This window comes from Arvicanthis niloticus, chromosome 7, assembly GCF_011762505.2.
Source record: "Arvicanthis niloticus isolate mArvNil1 chromosome 7, mArvNil1.pat.X, whole genome shotgun sequence".
Taxonomy (NCBI): domain Eukaryota; kingdom Metazoa; phylum Chordata; class Mammalia; order Rodentia; family Muridae; genus Arvicanthis; species Arvicanthis niloticus.
This window is the reverse complement of record NC_047664.1, coordinates 45,389,372-45,402,038: the sequence shown is the minus strand read 5'-3', so window position 1 is coordinate 45,402,038 and position 12,667 is coordinate 45,389,372.

Genomic DNA, 12,667 nt, shown 5'->3' with positions numbered 1-12,667 from the left:
AAAAACCCTGAGAGTTTTATTAATTAGTCTAGTCACACTATAAAGAAAAAAATCGATGAGCTGGTGACCAGAATCTGGTTTTGTCCTTCTGTGTTCTGTTTCTTTTGTGAATGTATGTATGTGTACAGCTGTTTATGTTGGTGTTAGAATTGAATTAAAAATCAACCATAGTATCATGAGATAGCCAAGATACATTTCACAGACCATATAAAGCCCAAGAAGAAGGAAGACCAAAGTGTGGATGCTTCAGGGCTTCTTAGAAGGGGGAACGAAATACAGAAGGAAATATGGAGACAAAGTATGAAGCAAAGACTGAAGGAAAGGCCATCCAGCCAGGTGGTGGTGGCGCACGCCTTTAATCCCAGCACTTGGGAGGCGGAGGCAGGCAGATTTCTGAGTTCGAGGCCAGCCTGGTCTACAGAGTGAGTTCCAGGACAGCCAGGGCTACACAGAGAAACCCTGTCTCGAAAAACCAAAAAAAAAAAAAAGGGAAGGCCATCCAGAGACTGCCCTACCTGGGGATCCAACCCATATACAGTCACCAAATCTGGATGCTATTGCGGATGTCAAAGTGCTTGCTGTCAGGAGCCAGATATGGCTGTCTCCTAAGAGGCTTTGCCAGAGTCAGAGGCAGATGCTCGAAGCCAACTTTTGGACTGAGCTCTGAGTTCCTGATGGAAGAGTTAGAGAAGGGATTGAAGTTGTTGAGGGGGTTTGCAGCCCCATGTGGGGAGCAACAGTGTGAGCTGGCCAGATCCCCCAGAGCATCTGGGGACTGGACTACCAACCAAATAGTACACATGGAGAGACCAATGGCTCTCCAGCATATGTGGCCGAGGATGGCCTTGTTGGACATCAGTGGGGAGAGAGAACTTGCTCTGAGGGTGTTTGATGCCCCAATGTAGGGGAATACCAGGGCAGGAAGACGGAAGTGGGTGGGTGGTTGGGAGAGCACCTTCATAGAGGCACAGGGAAGGGGAATGGGATAGAGGGTTTCCGAAGGGGAGACCTGGAAGGGGAAAATATTTGAAATGTAAATAAAGAAATTATCCAATTAAAAAAAATTGGGCAAAGACTAGCGACAGTGCTATGATGTAGGAAGTCATAAAAACCACAGGTAAAGGAGGAGGAAAGGAAGCACAATTTGAGGTGTGAAGACATAGCAAGAAGAAAGTGGATGCCCGAGAGATAGCTGTGTATCTGGGAATGTCTGAAGTGAAAGATCATTAGTTCCCTGAAGTAGGTCCAGGGGGAAAAAACCAACTTAAGTGATATTTTTAAGAAAAACGAAACAAAAGGTAAAAGTTAGCTAAAGAGGAAGTCTGTGGAGAAAGATGTCCCAAGGTAGACTTACAGTTTAGGAAAACTTTCAAGTGGATCTTACACTTCATTGTTTTCCCGAAACAGGGATGCATCCTGGTTGCTGTGGTCATTCAGGGTAGTGTTGTAGAGATGCAGAGGTTATTCTAATAACTCTGCTAACACGTGAATGTGTGGGGCCAGCTGACCACCACTGCAAATTGGAGCTTATGTTTATCCAAGGATTTTCATGGCAAAGGGCTTAGTCCCCATTGTGTGGAATAATTAAGAGTTGGAGACTCCTGTGACATTTGTAGATTATCAATAGCATCTACTGGAAGTGGTCTGTAGTGCACTGGCCCTAGTCATTCTCTCTTTCACCCCCTGTTCATAAGACAAATGGATTTGGCATGAAGTTCTATTATATTATACTGCCTTCCCACAAACTTAAAAGCAGATAGGTCAATTCATCTTGTCTCTGTATAAGTTGGTGATCTCGGGTGTTTTGTTTTAATGAATTAAAGAACACTAATACAAACATGAAGAAAAATACAAAGAAGTAAGCTATGTCATGCTGGAATAATTTTTTCTTTCTCTTTTGGTGCTTTTCCTCCTTGTCTCTTACCATTATCATCACCAATATCAACATTAACATCATCATTTCACCACTACTACTTGAAGGAACTATTTGATGTTGAAAACTAGCAATATGATATAATTTATTGAAATCCATAGATAAGGGGTCATCAATTTTCTGGAGCTATAGCAATATAACTGAGATTGGATACTTAATGAAGAAGACAGTTGCATTTGAGCTTTGATTCTGATAGCTAGAGCACTTCATCCTGGGGAGAGACCCATGGCTGCATTAAAACTTGGGAGGGAAAGAGACAATAAGCAGCCATGTAAGAAATGAATTATATGTCAAGATGGAAAAACAGAAGATTCCAGGGTCCAGGCTTACTCCTCTTTGCCCATTTATTTATCTGTTCATTCACTTTAGATCCCTATCACAGCCCCTCTTTCCTTTTCTCCAAGTCCTATCCTTACAAATCCCTCCTCACATTACTTCCTGCTTCTCCTGAGAGAAGGGAAACACCCCCTACTTTGTGTACTAGCCCACCATGTTACATAAAGTTGCAGCAGGCATAAATGCATCATCTCCCACTGAGAGCCAGTCAGGTAGTCCAGTTAGGGAAAGGTGATCCAGTGGTAGGCAACAGAGTCACAGACAGCCCATTCTCCAATTATTAGGGGACCTACACAAAGACCAATCAGCACATTTGCTATAAATGTGTCAGGGGCCTCGGTCCAGCTCCTGCGTGTTCTTTGGTTAGTGATTCAGTCTCTGCGAGACCCCCTGGGTCCAGTTTATTTGACTTTATAGGTCTTCTTGTGGTATCTTTGGCCTCTCCAATTCACTCAATCCTATCTGCCACTCTTGCACAAGACTCAATCAATAAGCTCCGCTTGATGTTTGGCTGTGGGTCTCTGTATGTGTAGCCATCCTAAGCTAAATAAAACCTCTCAGGAGACAGTTATGATAGGCTTTTGTCTTCAAGCATAGCAGGGTCAAGATTGGCTCTTTCTCATGGCTTGGGTCTCAAGGTGGGTGGGCCAGTCATTGGTTGGCCATTTCATCAATTTCTGCTCCATATTTATCCCTGCACATCTTGTAGGGCTGACAAATTTTGAGTCAAAGGTTTTATAGATGGGTTGATGTATCCCTTCACTGGAAATCCTGCATGGCTATAGAAAGTGTCCACTTCAGGCTCCATATACCCAGATGCTAGGAGTCTCAGCTAGGGTGATCCCCATAGACTACCAGGAGACCCCCCCAGTTCCACAACTTTGTGACTTTGCCTAGTTCCAGAGATGTCCCTCACCAGTTTCCAGTCTTATTCTCAGCCCTCGTTATCCCCACTCTCCTCACACCTGACCCCTGTCCCCATTGCCCTCCTCACACCCAGTTCCTTCTCTCCATCCACCTCTGGTGACTATTTTGTTACCCCTTCTGAGTGAGACTCACACATCCTCCCTTGGGCCTTCCTTATTAGTTAGCTTCTTTGGGTCTGTGGATTGTAGCATGGTTATCCTGTACTTTATGGCTAATGTCCAATTATAAGTGAGTACATGCAATGCATATCTTTCTGGGTTTGGGTTACCTCCTTCAGGATGATAATTCCTAGTTGCATTGATGTGCTTACAAGTTTTATGATGTCTTTGTTTTTAATAGTTTAATACAATAGTATGCCATTTTATAGATGTAATATAGTTTCTTTATACATTCTACAGTTGTGTGACATCTAGGTTATTTCTAGTTTCTGGGTATTACTAATAAAGCTGATGTGAACATAGTTGAGCAAGTGTCCTTGTGGTATGGGGCAGCATATTTTTGATGTATGCCCAGGAATGCTGTAGCTGGGACTTGGGATAGAACTATTCACAATTTTCTGAGAAACAGCCACATTGATTTCCAAAGTGGTTGTACAAGTTTGCACTCCCACCAGCAATAGAGTTCCCCTTGCTCCACATCTTCACCTGCATGTGTTGTCTCTTGAGTTTTTGTCCTCAGACATTCTGACTGGTGTAAGGTGGAATCTGGGAGTCATTTAGATTTGCATTTTTCTGATGACTAAGGATTTGAACATTTGTTTAGGTACTTCTAGGCCATTAGAGAGTTTTATGTTGAGAATTTTCTGTTTAACTCTGTACCCCACTTTTAATTTGGTTATTTGATATGTTTGCGTCTGATTTTTTGAGTTCTTAATATGTTTTGGATATTAATGCTCTGTCAGATGTAGGGCTGGTGAAGACCTTTTTATATTTTGTAGGTTGCCATTTTGCCCTATTGATGGTGTCAGCCTTGAAAAAGCTTTTCAGATTCATGATGCCCCATCTATTGTTATATTTATTAATAGATCTTAATGCTTGAGCTATTGGTGCCCTGTCCAAGATTTTGTCTACCATGCCAATGTGTTCAAGGTAGTCCTCAATTTTTCTCTTTTATTAAATTTAATGTGTACTGTTTTATGTTGAGGTCTTTAATCCACTTGGACTTTAGTTTTGTGTAGGGTGATAAATATAGGTCTATTTGTATTCTTCTACATGCAGATATCCAGTTAAACCAGCATTATTTGTTGAAGATGCTTTTTTACTTTTCAATGTATAGTTTTGGTTTCTTTTTCAAAAATCAAGCATCCATATATGTAGGTGTATAGGTTTATTTCTGGGTCTTCAATTTTATTCCGTTGATAGTCCTGTGTGTTTTTATGCTAATACAATTGCTCTGTAATACAGCTTAAAATCAGGAATGGTGATATGTCTAGCAAGGTTTTTTTATTGTACAGTTTTTTTTTCATATGAAGTTGAAAATTGCTCTTTCAAGGTCTGTAAACTATTGTGTTGAAATTTTCATGGGAATTGAATTAAATCTGTAGATTGTTTTTTGTAAGATAGCCATTTTTAACTATGTTAATCATCCTGATCCATGATCAGGAGAGAATTCTTTTTATCTTTTGATATTTTGCTCAGTTTCATTCTTCAGAAACTTAAAGTTCTTGTCATACAGGTCTTTCCCTTCTTAGTGAGAGTTACACTAAGATATTTTATATTATGGCTTTTGTAAAGGGTATTGATTTTCTAATTGCTTTCACAGCCTGCTTATCATTTGTATAAAGGGAGGCTACTAATTTTTTTGAGTTATTTTTTTCTATTCTGTTACTTTCTGCACATGTTTATCTGAAACTGTACAAGTTCTCTGGTAAACTTTTTGTGGTAACTCATGTATACTACCATTAGAATATTATATCAGGGCATTTGTAGGTATTCATGCTAATGAAGCCATTAGAGTATGTCTATGCTAAAATATAGGTAGTATCATTATACAATAGGGATATACGTACATAATAAGGAACACCAGTGTTGAGAGCTGGCGCTGCCACTTGCCTGCCATTTGGTGGCTAGGGAAAGTTGCTCCCCCCCCAACATGCACACCTCTCGCCACCTGTGGCAGGCAGGAGTGCTGGCCAAAGGGCCCTCGTAGGTACTAACTTTTATTATGTCAACTGTGGAACGACAAGAACTGTATAAAAACTTTCTAAGTACAGTATTTCCAATGATCTAACCTCCTTCCTCTAGACTCTTCCTTTTAAAGCTTTCACTGGATCTGGAGCAAAGGAACCACAGTTAAGAAAATATACTGTTCTTCCAGAAGACCTGTGATTGGTTACTGGCACCCATATTGGGCAGCTTAAAACCATCCGTAAATCTAGTTCTAGTGTGATCTTCACATGCATGTGCATTCCTACCTTCACAAACACACAATTAAAAATAGTTAAGATAATAAATCTTTAATGATTTCCTAACTTCTCAAAATTGCTTCACTGGGGATCCAGTTTTCAACATGTGAGCATTTGGGGGATGCACTCACCGAAGTGAGAGATTTGGATAGTAGTCTTCGTTAGTGTTGGGGGCCAGTTTATAAGAACTAACATCCTCTCTCTTTACTGTTATTTACTGTTACTTTGTAAGCAAGTATACAAAAGATAATTGGTTTTATCTCTGTTGTGGGGTGATTTCTTTTTAAATTTTATAAGCAATGGGAAATTGATACTCATCTGACTTAAGTGATATGATGACGTACCCCTAAACCAGCACTAGCAAGGATAGCTTTCCTCCTCTTTCTAGTTTGTGATTTTTGGTTGTATTCCTTCAGTTTTTCATTCCACATTGCTAAGCACCAAATACAGAAACAAAAATGACCATGATAACAAATAGCAAACAAACATGCCGATTCATCTATTTACTTTAAAAAGAAAACCTATTTCATTCAAGTCCTACTGTTGCTTATTTTGAACATTAAAATGGGAAGTAAACACTGTCTTTTTCTTCATAATCTAGTTCCTGACAAAGTGGAGGATTCACAATCCTTGACTAAAACCAAGTATAACTTATTTTCTTTGCTGAGATTCTATTACTCTTCTCTGAAAACCATGGCTCCATAGAGAAGGCAAAAGAAAACCTGTACAAAATTTAGGCTATGTTAGAAAAGAAGTGTCACGTATAGTTACTCTGGAGCAATCTTCAAAGCCTGAACTCACAAAGTGATGGTGAGAGAATGCAACATAATCCCAGAGTCACTGAAGCACTTCATAATAGAATTCAAGGTCCCTAAGGAATCTCAGATCAAGAATTGGTGTGCACAGAGCCAGGTATTGTGAGTATCAATGGAAACCCACCTCTTTTTTTTTGTTGTTGTTTGGTTTGTTTTGTTATTGTTGTTGTCGGTGGTGGTTTTGTTTTGTTTTGTTTTTTGAGACAGGGTTTCTCTGTGTAGCCCTGGCTGTCCTGGAACTCACTCTGTAGACCAGGCTGGCCTTGAACTCAGAAATCCACCTGCCTCTGCCTCCCAAATGCTGGGATTAAAGGCGTGCGCCACCACCACCCGGCAACCCACCTTTTTTTGCATGTGACTCCTTGGCTCCCCTCTCTCTTTCTTTGTCTCTCCCTCATCCCTCTCTCTATCTTTCTGTTACTGTCTCTGTTTCATTTCATAGTCTCCCTTTCTCAGTCTCCTGATGACTTTATTTTCAACGTTGTTCTTTTCTCTATGTATTCATCATCTCCTCCCAGTAAGCTACAGTTTTCCATACTCAGCTTCAAGTTATATGTGGGCTTGTTGCTAACCTTGATGTCTACTGTAGTAATAGTTTTTCATGTGACTTTTTGAGAAACATTTGAAAGTGTTTAAGTTTAGTAATCCCTCTCCATATTCCTTACTTTGTTTTCATCTCTCATGCTTCTACTCCATTTAACCCTTCCCGCATTCTTACTGACAATTATCACTCTTTATCACCACCTTCTATCTACTCTCTTTTGATTCCCCCACTGCTGTGGTACATTATTAATTTCCTGGCCTTCATCGTTATTCCAAATAGAATGTAAGTATCTGAAATTTCAAAGCTAACATCCACAAATGAGATGACATCATTCAGAATGATTGCTTCCAGCTCCATTCATTTACAAGAGAAATTCACAATTTTGCTTGTAAGAGCTGAGTAATTCTCACTTGTGTAAACGTGTCACATTTTCATTATCCATTAATCAGTTGATGGGAATCTAGGTGGTTTCCATTTTCCAGCTATTGTGACTAGAAAAGCAATGAACATGGATGAGTAAGTATCTCTAAAATAAGATATGGCATTCTTTGGATATATGCCCAGTAGTGGTACAACTAAATCATGAGGTAGATTTATTAACAGCTTTTGGAAGAACCTTTACACTGATTTCGATAGTGGCTATACAAATTTTTATTCCCACTAGCAATGATTATGTGCCCCCCTCTCTCCACATCCAAGCCAGCATTTTTCATCTTTTGTGTTATGGATCTTAACCATTCAGACTGAGTTAAGATGAAATCTCAAAGTACTTTTACTTTTAGATTTCTGTGATAGCTATAGTTGTTGTATGTTTAAGAACTTGTTTCTCTGCCACAGTGTTTCATATATTTTGGAACTCGGTATATTTTCATGCCTTTGTATTTTAATGTGTTGTTGTTTTCTTGATATTTAGCATTTTTGTATATTATAGCTACTAATTCTTTGATATCGTTGGTAAAGATGTTTTCTATTCTGTAGGCTGCCTCTTCGGTTGACTGATGGTGCTTTTTGCTGGACAGAAAAATTTTTAGTTTCATGAGGTCCTGTTTCATGAGGGCTTAATGCCTTCACTGTTGGTATCATGTTCAGAAAGTCTTTTCTTGCGCCTATACATTCAAATGTATTCTTTACTTTATCCTCTATCAGATTCAGTTTACTGGGGATTAGGTTGAGATTAGTAAACTATTTGGGGTTAAATTTTGTATGGGGAGAGAAATCAGGATCTGGTTTCATTCTTCTATGTGTACCAGTCCACTTTAACCAGAACTATTTGTTGAAGACATTGTCTGTCCTCCAGTGTGTATTGTAGGCCTCTTTTTCAAATATAAGCTGGCTATAGGAAAGTAAGCTTGTATGTGTGTTCTCAATTCTGTTCTATTAATCAGTGTATCTGTTTTCTTGTTATTACCATGCTTTTAATGTTACTCTAGCTTTATAGTATAATTTCAAATCTTGGATGGTACAAAATAGTTTTCTCCTTTAAATATGAATATGAATAACATGATTTTTTAGCTCATCACTACTCCAGTTGATTCCATATCTTGGCTCAACTAAGTAATTCTCAATGAACCTAGCAATAAAGATGTCTCTATCAGGTGATGATGTCATATCCTTGGATAAAGAGGAAATCCTAAGGAATTATATTAATCAGAATAAATGGAAAGTAAGTAAAAATAATTTGAGAAAGAGTCAAATCAGTTCCTGGTGACTAATTAACACCATTTATATTAGAGAAGTTTTCTGAATAAATAATTTTTTTTGCCTAAGAAATCACAGAGACAAAATATATATAAATAAATTATAAAGGTGAAATAATAGAAATAAAGACAGAAATCAGTGAAAATCTAAACAATATTATAGGCAAAATCAAGCAGAAAAACTCCTTTTTATATTTTATATGATCAATTAAATTTTATTACCCTTTCAAGGCTAAGGAAACAGGAAAAAAATGAGAGAAGGATAAAAATTTAATACTGGGGATAGATGAGAGATTCCTTAAAACAATTGTAACAAATGCTATGAATTACTCTGAACCTATAAATTGTATAATTTGTATGAAATTACTTAGAAACCACTACCAACATTCATCCCGTGGATTGGAGAGCTAGCTCAGCAGTTAAGAGAAATGGCAGTGCTTCTAAAGGACCTAGTTTGGATTTACAACACCTCCATGGTGGCTCACAAGAAACTGTAACTCCACTTTAATGAGATGAAACAGATAACTAATAGTGTTACAGTCCTTTTACCAAAGAAAATATAGGAAGGTAAAGGAACACATAAATGGATACTTTATGTCAGAAAGTGGTTGGTTCAGCTCAGACATTCATGTTATTATTGCAGTATTAGATATATCTTCACTGACAGGCCAGAACTGTAGCACATAAGATTCACAGCTTTGGAAAACTATTGTTTGCTCTTTTCTCACATAGGCACATGTAGTCTTTCTCACACTATGAGTAAATGTATTTATTCTAGAGTTTCGCAAACATTTGCAACGATCACTTCTCAGTTGGAATTGAGGCCTTCTCCATCAAAGAGAGTACGTGCTTGGTACTGTAAGCTTGATCATAAGCCTATAGCTAGGGAGATCACTAGCCATAAGGAGTAACTACCTACCGAAGATTTACTAAGTATACATGTAACTAAATCCCATATTAGACATTTATATTCATACCCATGTGCAGGAACTGGTGTCTAGGATGCAGGGAAGTCCTTCATGATGGCAACAAGAAGGTAGGCCCCAATAACAGGAGAAAGTCCATGGGTTTCCAAAATGGTTTTATTGGCATGGCGGATGGTAGATGGTCTGGATGTGCATCCCCCACTTAAGCCAGGGGGAACCTGACTTAAATAGGGAGGGAGAAGGAAGGAGGGACTGAGAAAAGAATACTTAATTAACTAGGCCCTCTGGCCTTTAGGTAACTCATTAATATGGAAATCTCTTGAGGCTGAAGCCTGTAGTCATGCCCTCTACCTGTGCTCTTTGGGAGGGCCTGGATCCTATGTGACTGAATGGTGCAGGTTAATGGAGTTCCATGGCACATGTTTAGAGCCTGGATTCTAGGAGCAAGGCGGAATAAATGCCCATCCCTTGCAGGGTCTCCAAGCTACTTCCAGCCATTGCTTCTACCAAAAACCAAGACCCGTTTCACAGCCCTACACCCATAGATTAGTGCTACTGTCAGCCTGCTTAGAGAAGCTTCTTTTTGCAGAGGTGAGTAGTTTATGAAAAGTCTAACAACTGATAAGGTATAGAAAAAAGTAATTTTGAATTATATGCTTTAGATATATGTGTGCTGCCTCCTCCAAGACCCATGGGACATCACAGAAGAAAGTGTGGAAAGATTGTGAGAGTCAGGGGAAGGAGAGCAAAGAGTACACAGAATCATTGTTTTCTAGATACAGCATGGCTGTCACAACCATAAACACACAGCAGCTATGGGTGCTAGCTAGCACAAGGCTTACATACAAAAAGTCATGGAGTAGGACCGTAAATACTTGGTAAAATGACAGAAGCCAGAAAGAATGGGAGATGATAAGAAAGGGTAATGAAGAATATGATCATCATACATTCTTTACCTGTACATAATTTTTTTAAAACAAATTAAGAAAACAAAACATTTCTTTGTATGAGGAAAACTCAGATTCTCAATATTTAAAGCACTAGAGAAAATTGAGTTAACACTATAACAGGATAAGCGTTCACTGTGCTAAGTATCCAGAACAATTGAAAATTGTATGTATTGCTCATAGATACGGAGAAAGATATAGCTAATGTGGGAAATATGACAGCAAATTTGATAACACACAGTTCTCAGATGATCTGGGAAGCCAATTTATTCTAGAGTCTGGCAGACTTCTGTACACACACACACACACACACACACACACTTACACTAGAATGTTTTATAGCAGCTCTATTTATTATTGTCTAAAACAATACAGCTCAAATATCTTTCAGAGGGTGAATGGATAAACAAACTACGGTACATCCATACAATGGAATATTTTTCAGCAATAAAAAAGAATGAGCTGAAGACATATCCAGCAACTTGGATGAATATCAACACGGGCTGAGTGAAACAAGACAACCCTCAAAGTTTATACACTCTGTGACTATGTTTGTAGAACCATCTCAAAGAACAAACCTCCAATGACAAAGAATAAATCAGTGACAGCTAGGGTAAGTTAGACAAAAAATATGTGACCGTGAAGACCTATTTTCTGAGATAGATGGCCTCCCTCTGAGTTCTGATTGCATCTAGTCTGTATCTTAACTGCAGCTTTAGGACATTAAATTTCACGGAGTTACCAAAAACCAACCCAATATTAAAATATGAGGAAGATGGATTAGAGGGGCAGGGCATGGATCCCTGGAGCACTTAGATCTGGACCTTCTGACAGGAAGAATGAAAATCTTCTGGATCTTCACGGACCTTGATTTTTCTCCTAGGATTCAGTATTGTGGTGGAAACTTACCCTTCTCTTTGAACATGGTTATTATCTCTGAGCAGGAGCCCCACTTCACTCTGGCCCAGTATTTGAGAACTGATGAGCTAAAGCAGCTCACAGTTCCATATCAGGAAAGATGAGGCCTTGACTGAACCTACAGCCATAAAGGTTACAAAGTCCAGGTGTTCTGTGAGACAGCACGTCAGCTCACACAACGTTTCTGTGCAGTGGGCTAAGGAGCCTGCCCAGGTAGTCACGGAAAGGACTGAGTTTTATGGACGGAAACTTTGTTATAAAATGTGGGAGACAAGCAGGGTAGAATTAGGCATTTGGCTGAATCAAGCTATGTCACTGAGAGAGACCAAGTGGACAGAGGCAGCTTTTGTGGTATTTTCCTAAGCTATATGACTAAGATATGGGTATCTTCTGCAATACCAATTTTGGATTTTAGGTACAATAGAAGAGGTTTATTTAGTCATCTAACATCTAGGGAGACAGTCTTCTGAGGCACTAGGAACAGAAAGAAACCACAGCAGGCTTCGCTACCACTATGATAAAACTTAAGGAATATCTGTGGCAAGTGGCAAAACACATATTATGTAACCAACATCAATGTATGACCAGTTTGTCAGAAATGACAATAGGCTTTAACCTTTATCTGAATAGTTATTGTCCAGCTCTGCTATGACAGTAGGAAGACCAACATTTCCCTCTAGTGGTGACTTGAATAACTTGCTTTCCATGAGTAATTTTATTAAAATAGTTTAAATGTGTGGAAGCAAACATACACCCAGAACAAGAGAACTGCAGTACATCATTTACTAACTTAAATATTGATGACTTAAATTAAATATATATTAGAAGGAACTCAGAAATAATGTATCAAGTGCAATGATGTAGCTGGTCCATTGTTAAAGGAGAAAAATAAGGAGATGAAAACTTGACAGGTAGTATGACAGCTTTTTGTTTGATTTTTGAGACAGGGTCTCATGTAACTCAGCAAAGCTCCCAACTCATCATGTTACACTGTGTGTTCACCCCAGGGTGAGGTTACAGGCCTGGGACAAGACACCATGCCTTCTTTATGAGATGTTGGGTATCAGACTCAAGGTTTGTGTATACCAGGCAAGACTCTACCAACTGAACAAAAGTTCCAGCCACAACACATTAGGGGGTTTTGGGTTGTCCCTTTATTTTTATTTTTAAGTTTTACTTTTATAAAAACAAGCAAGATTCACTTAATTGCCAAGGACCAA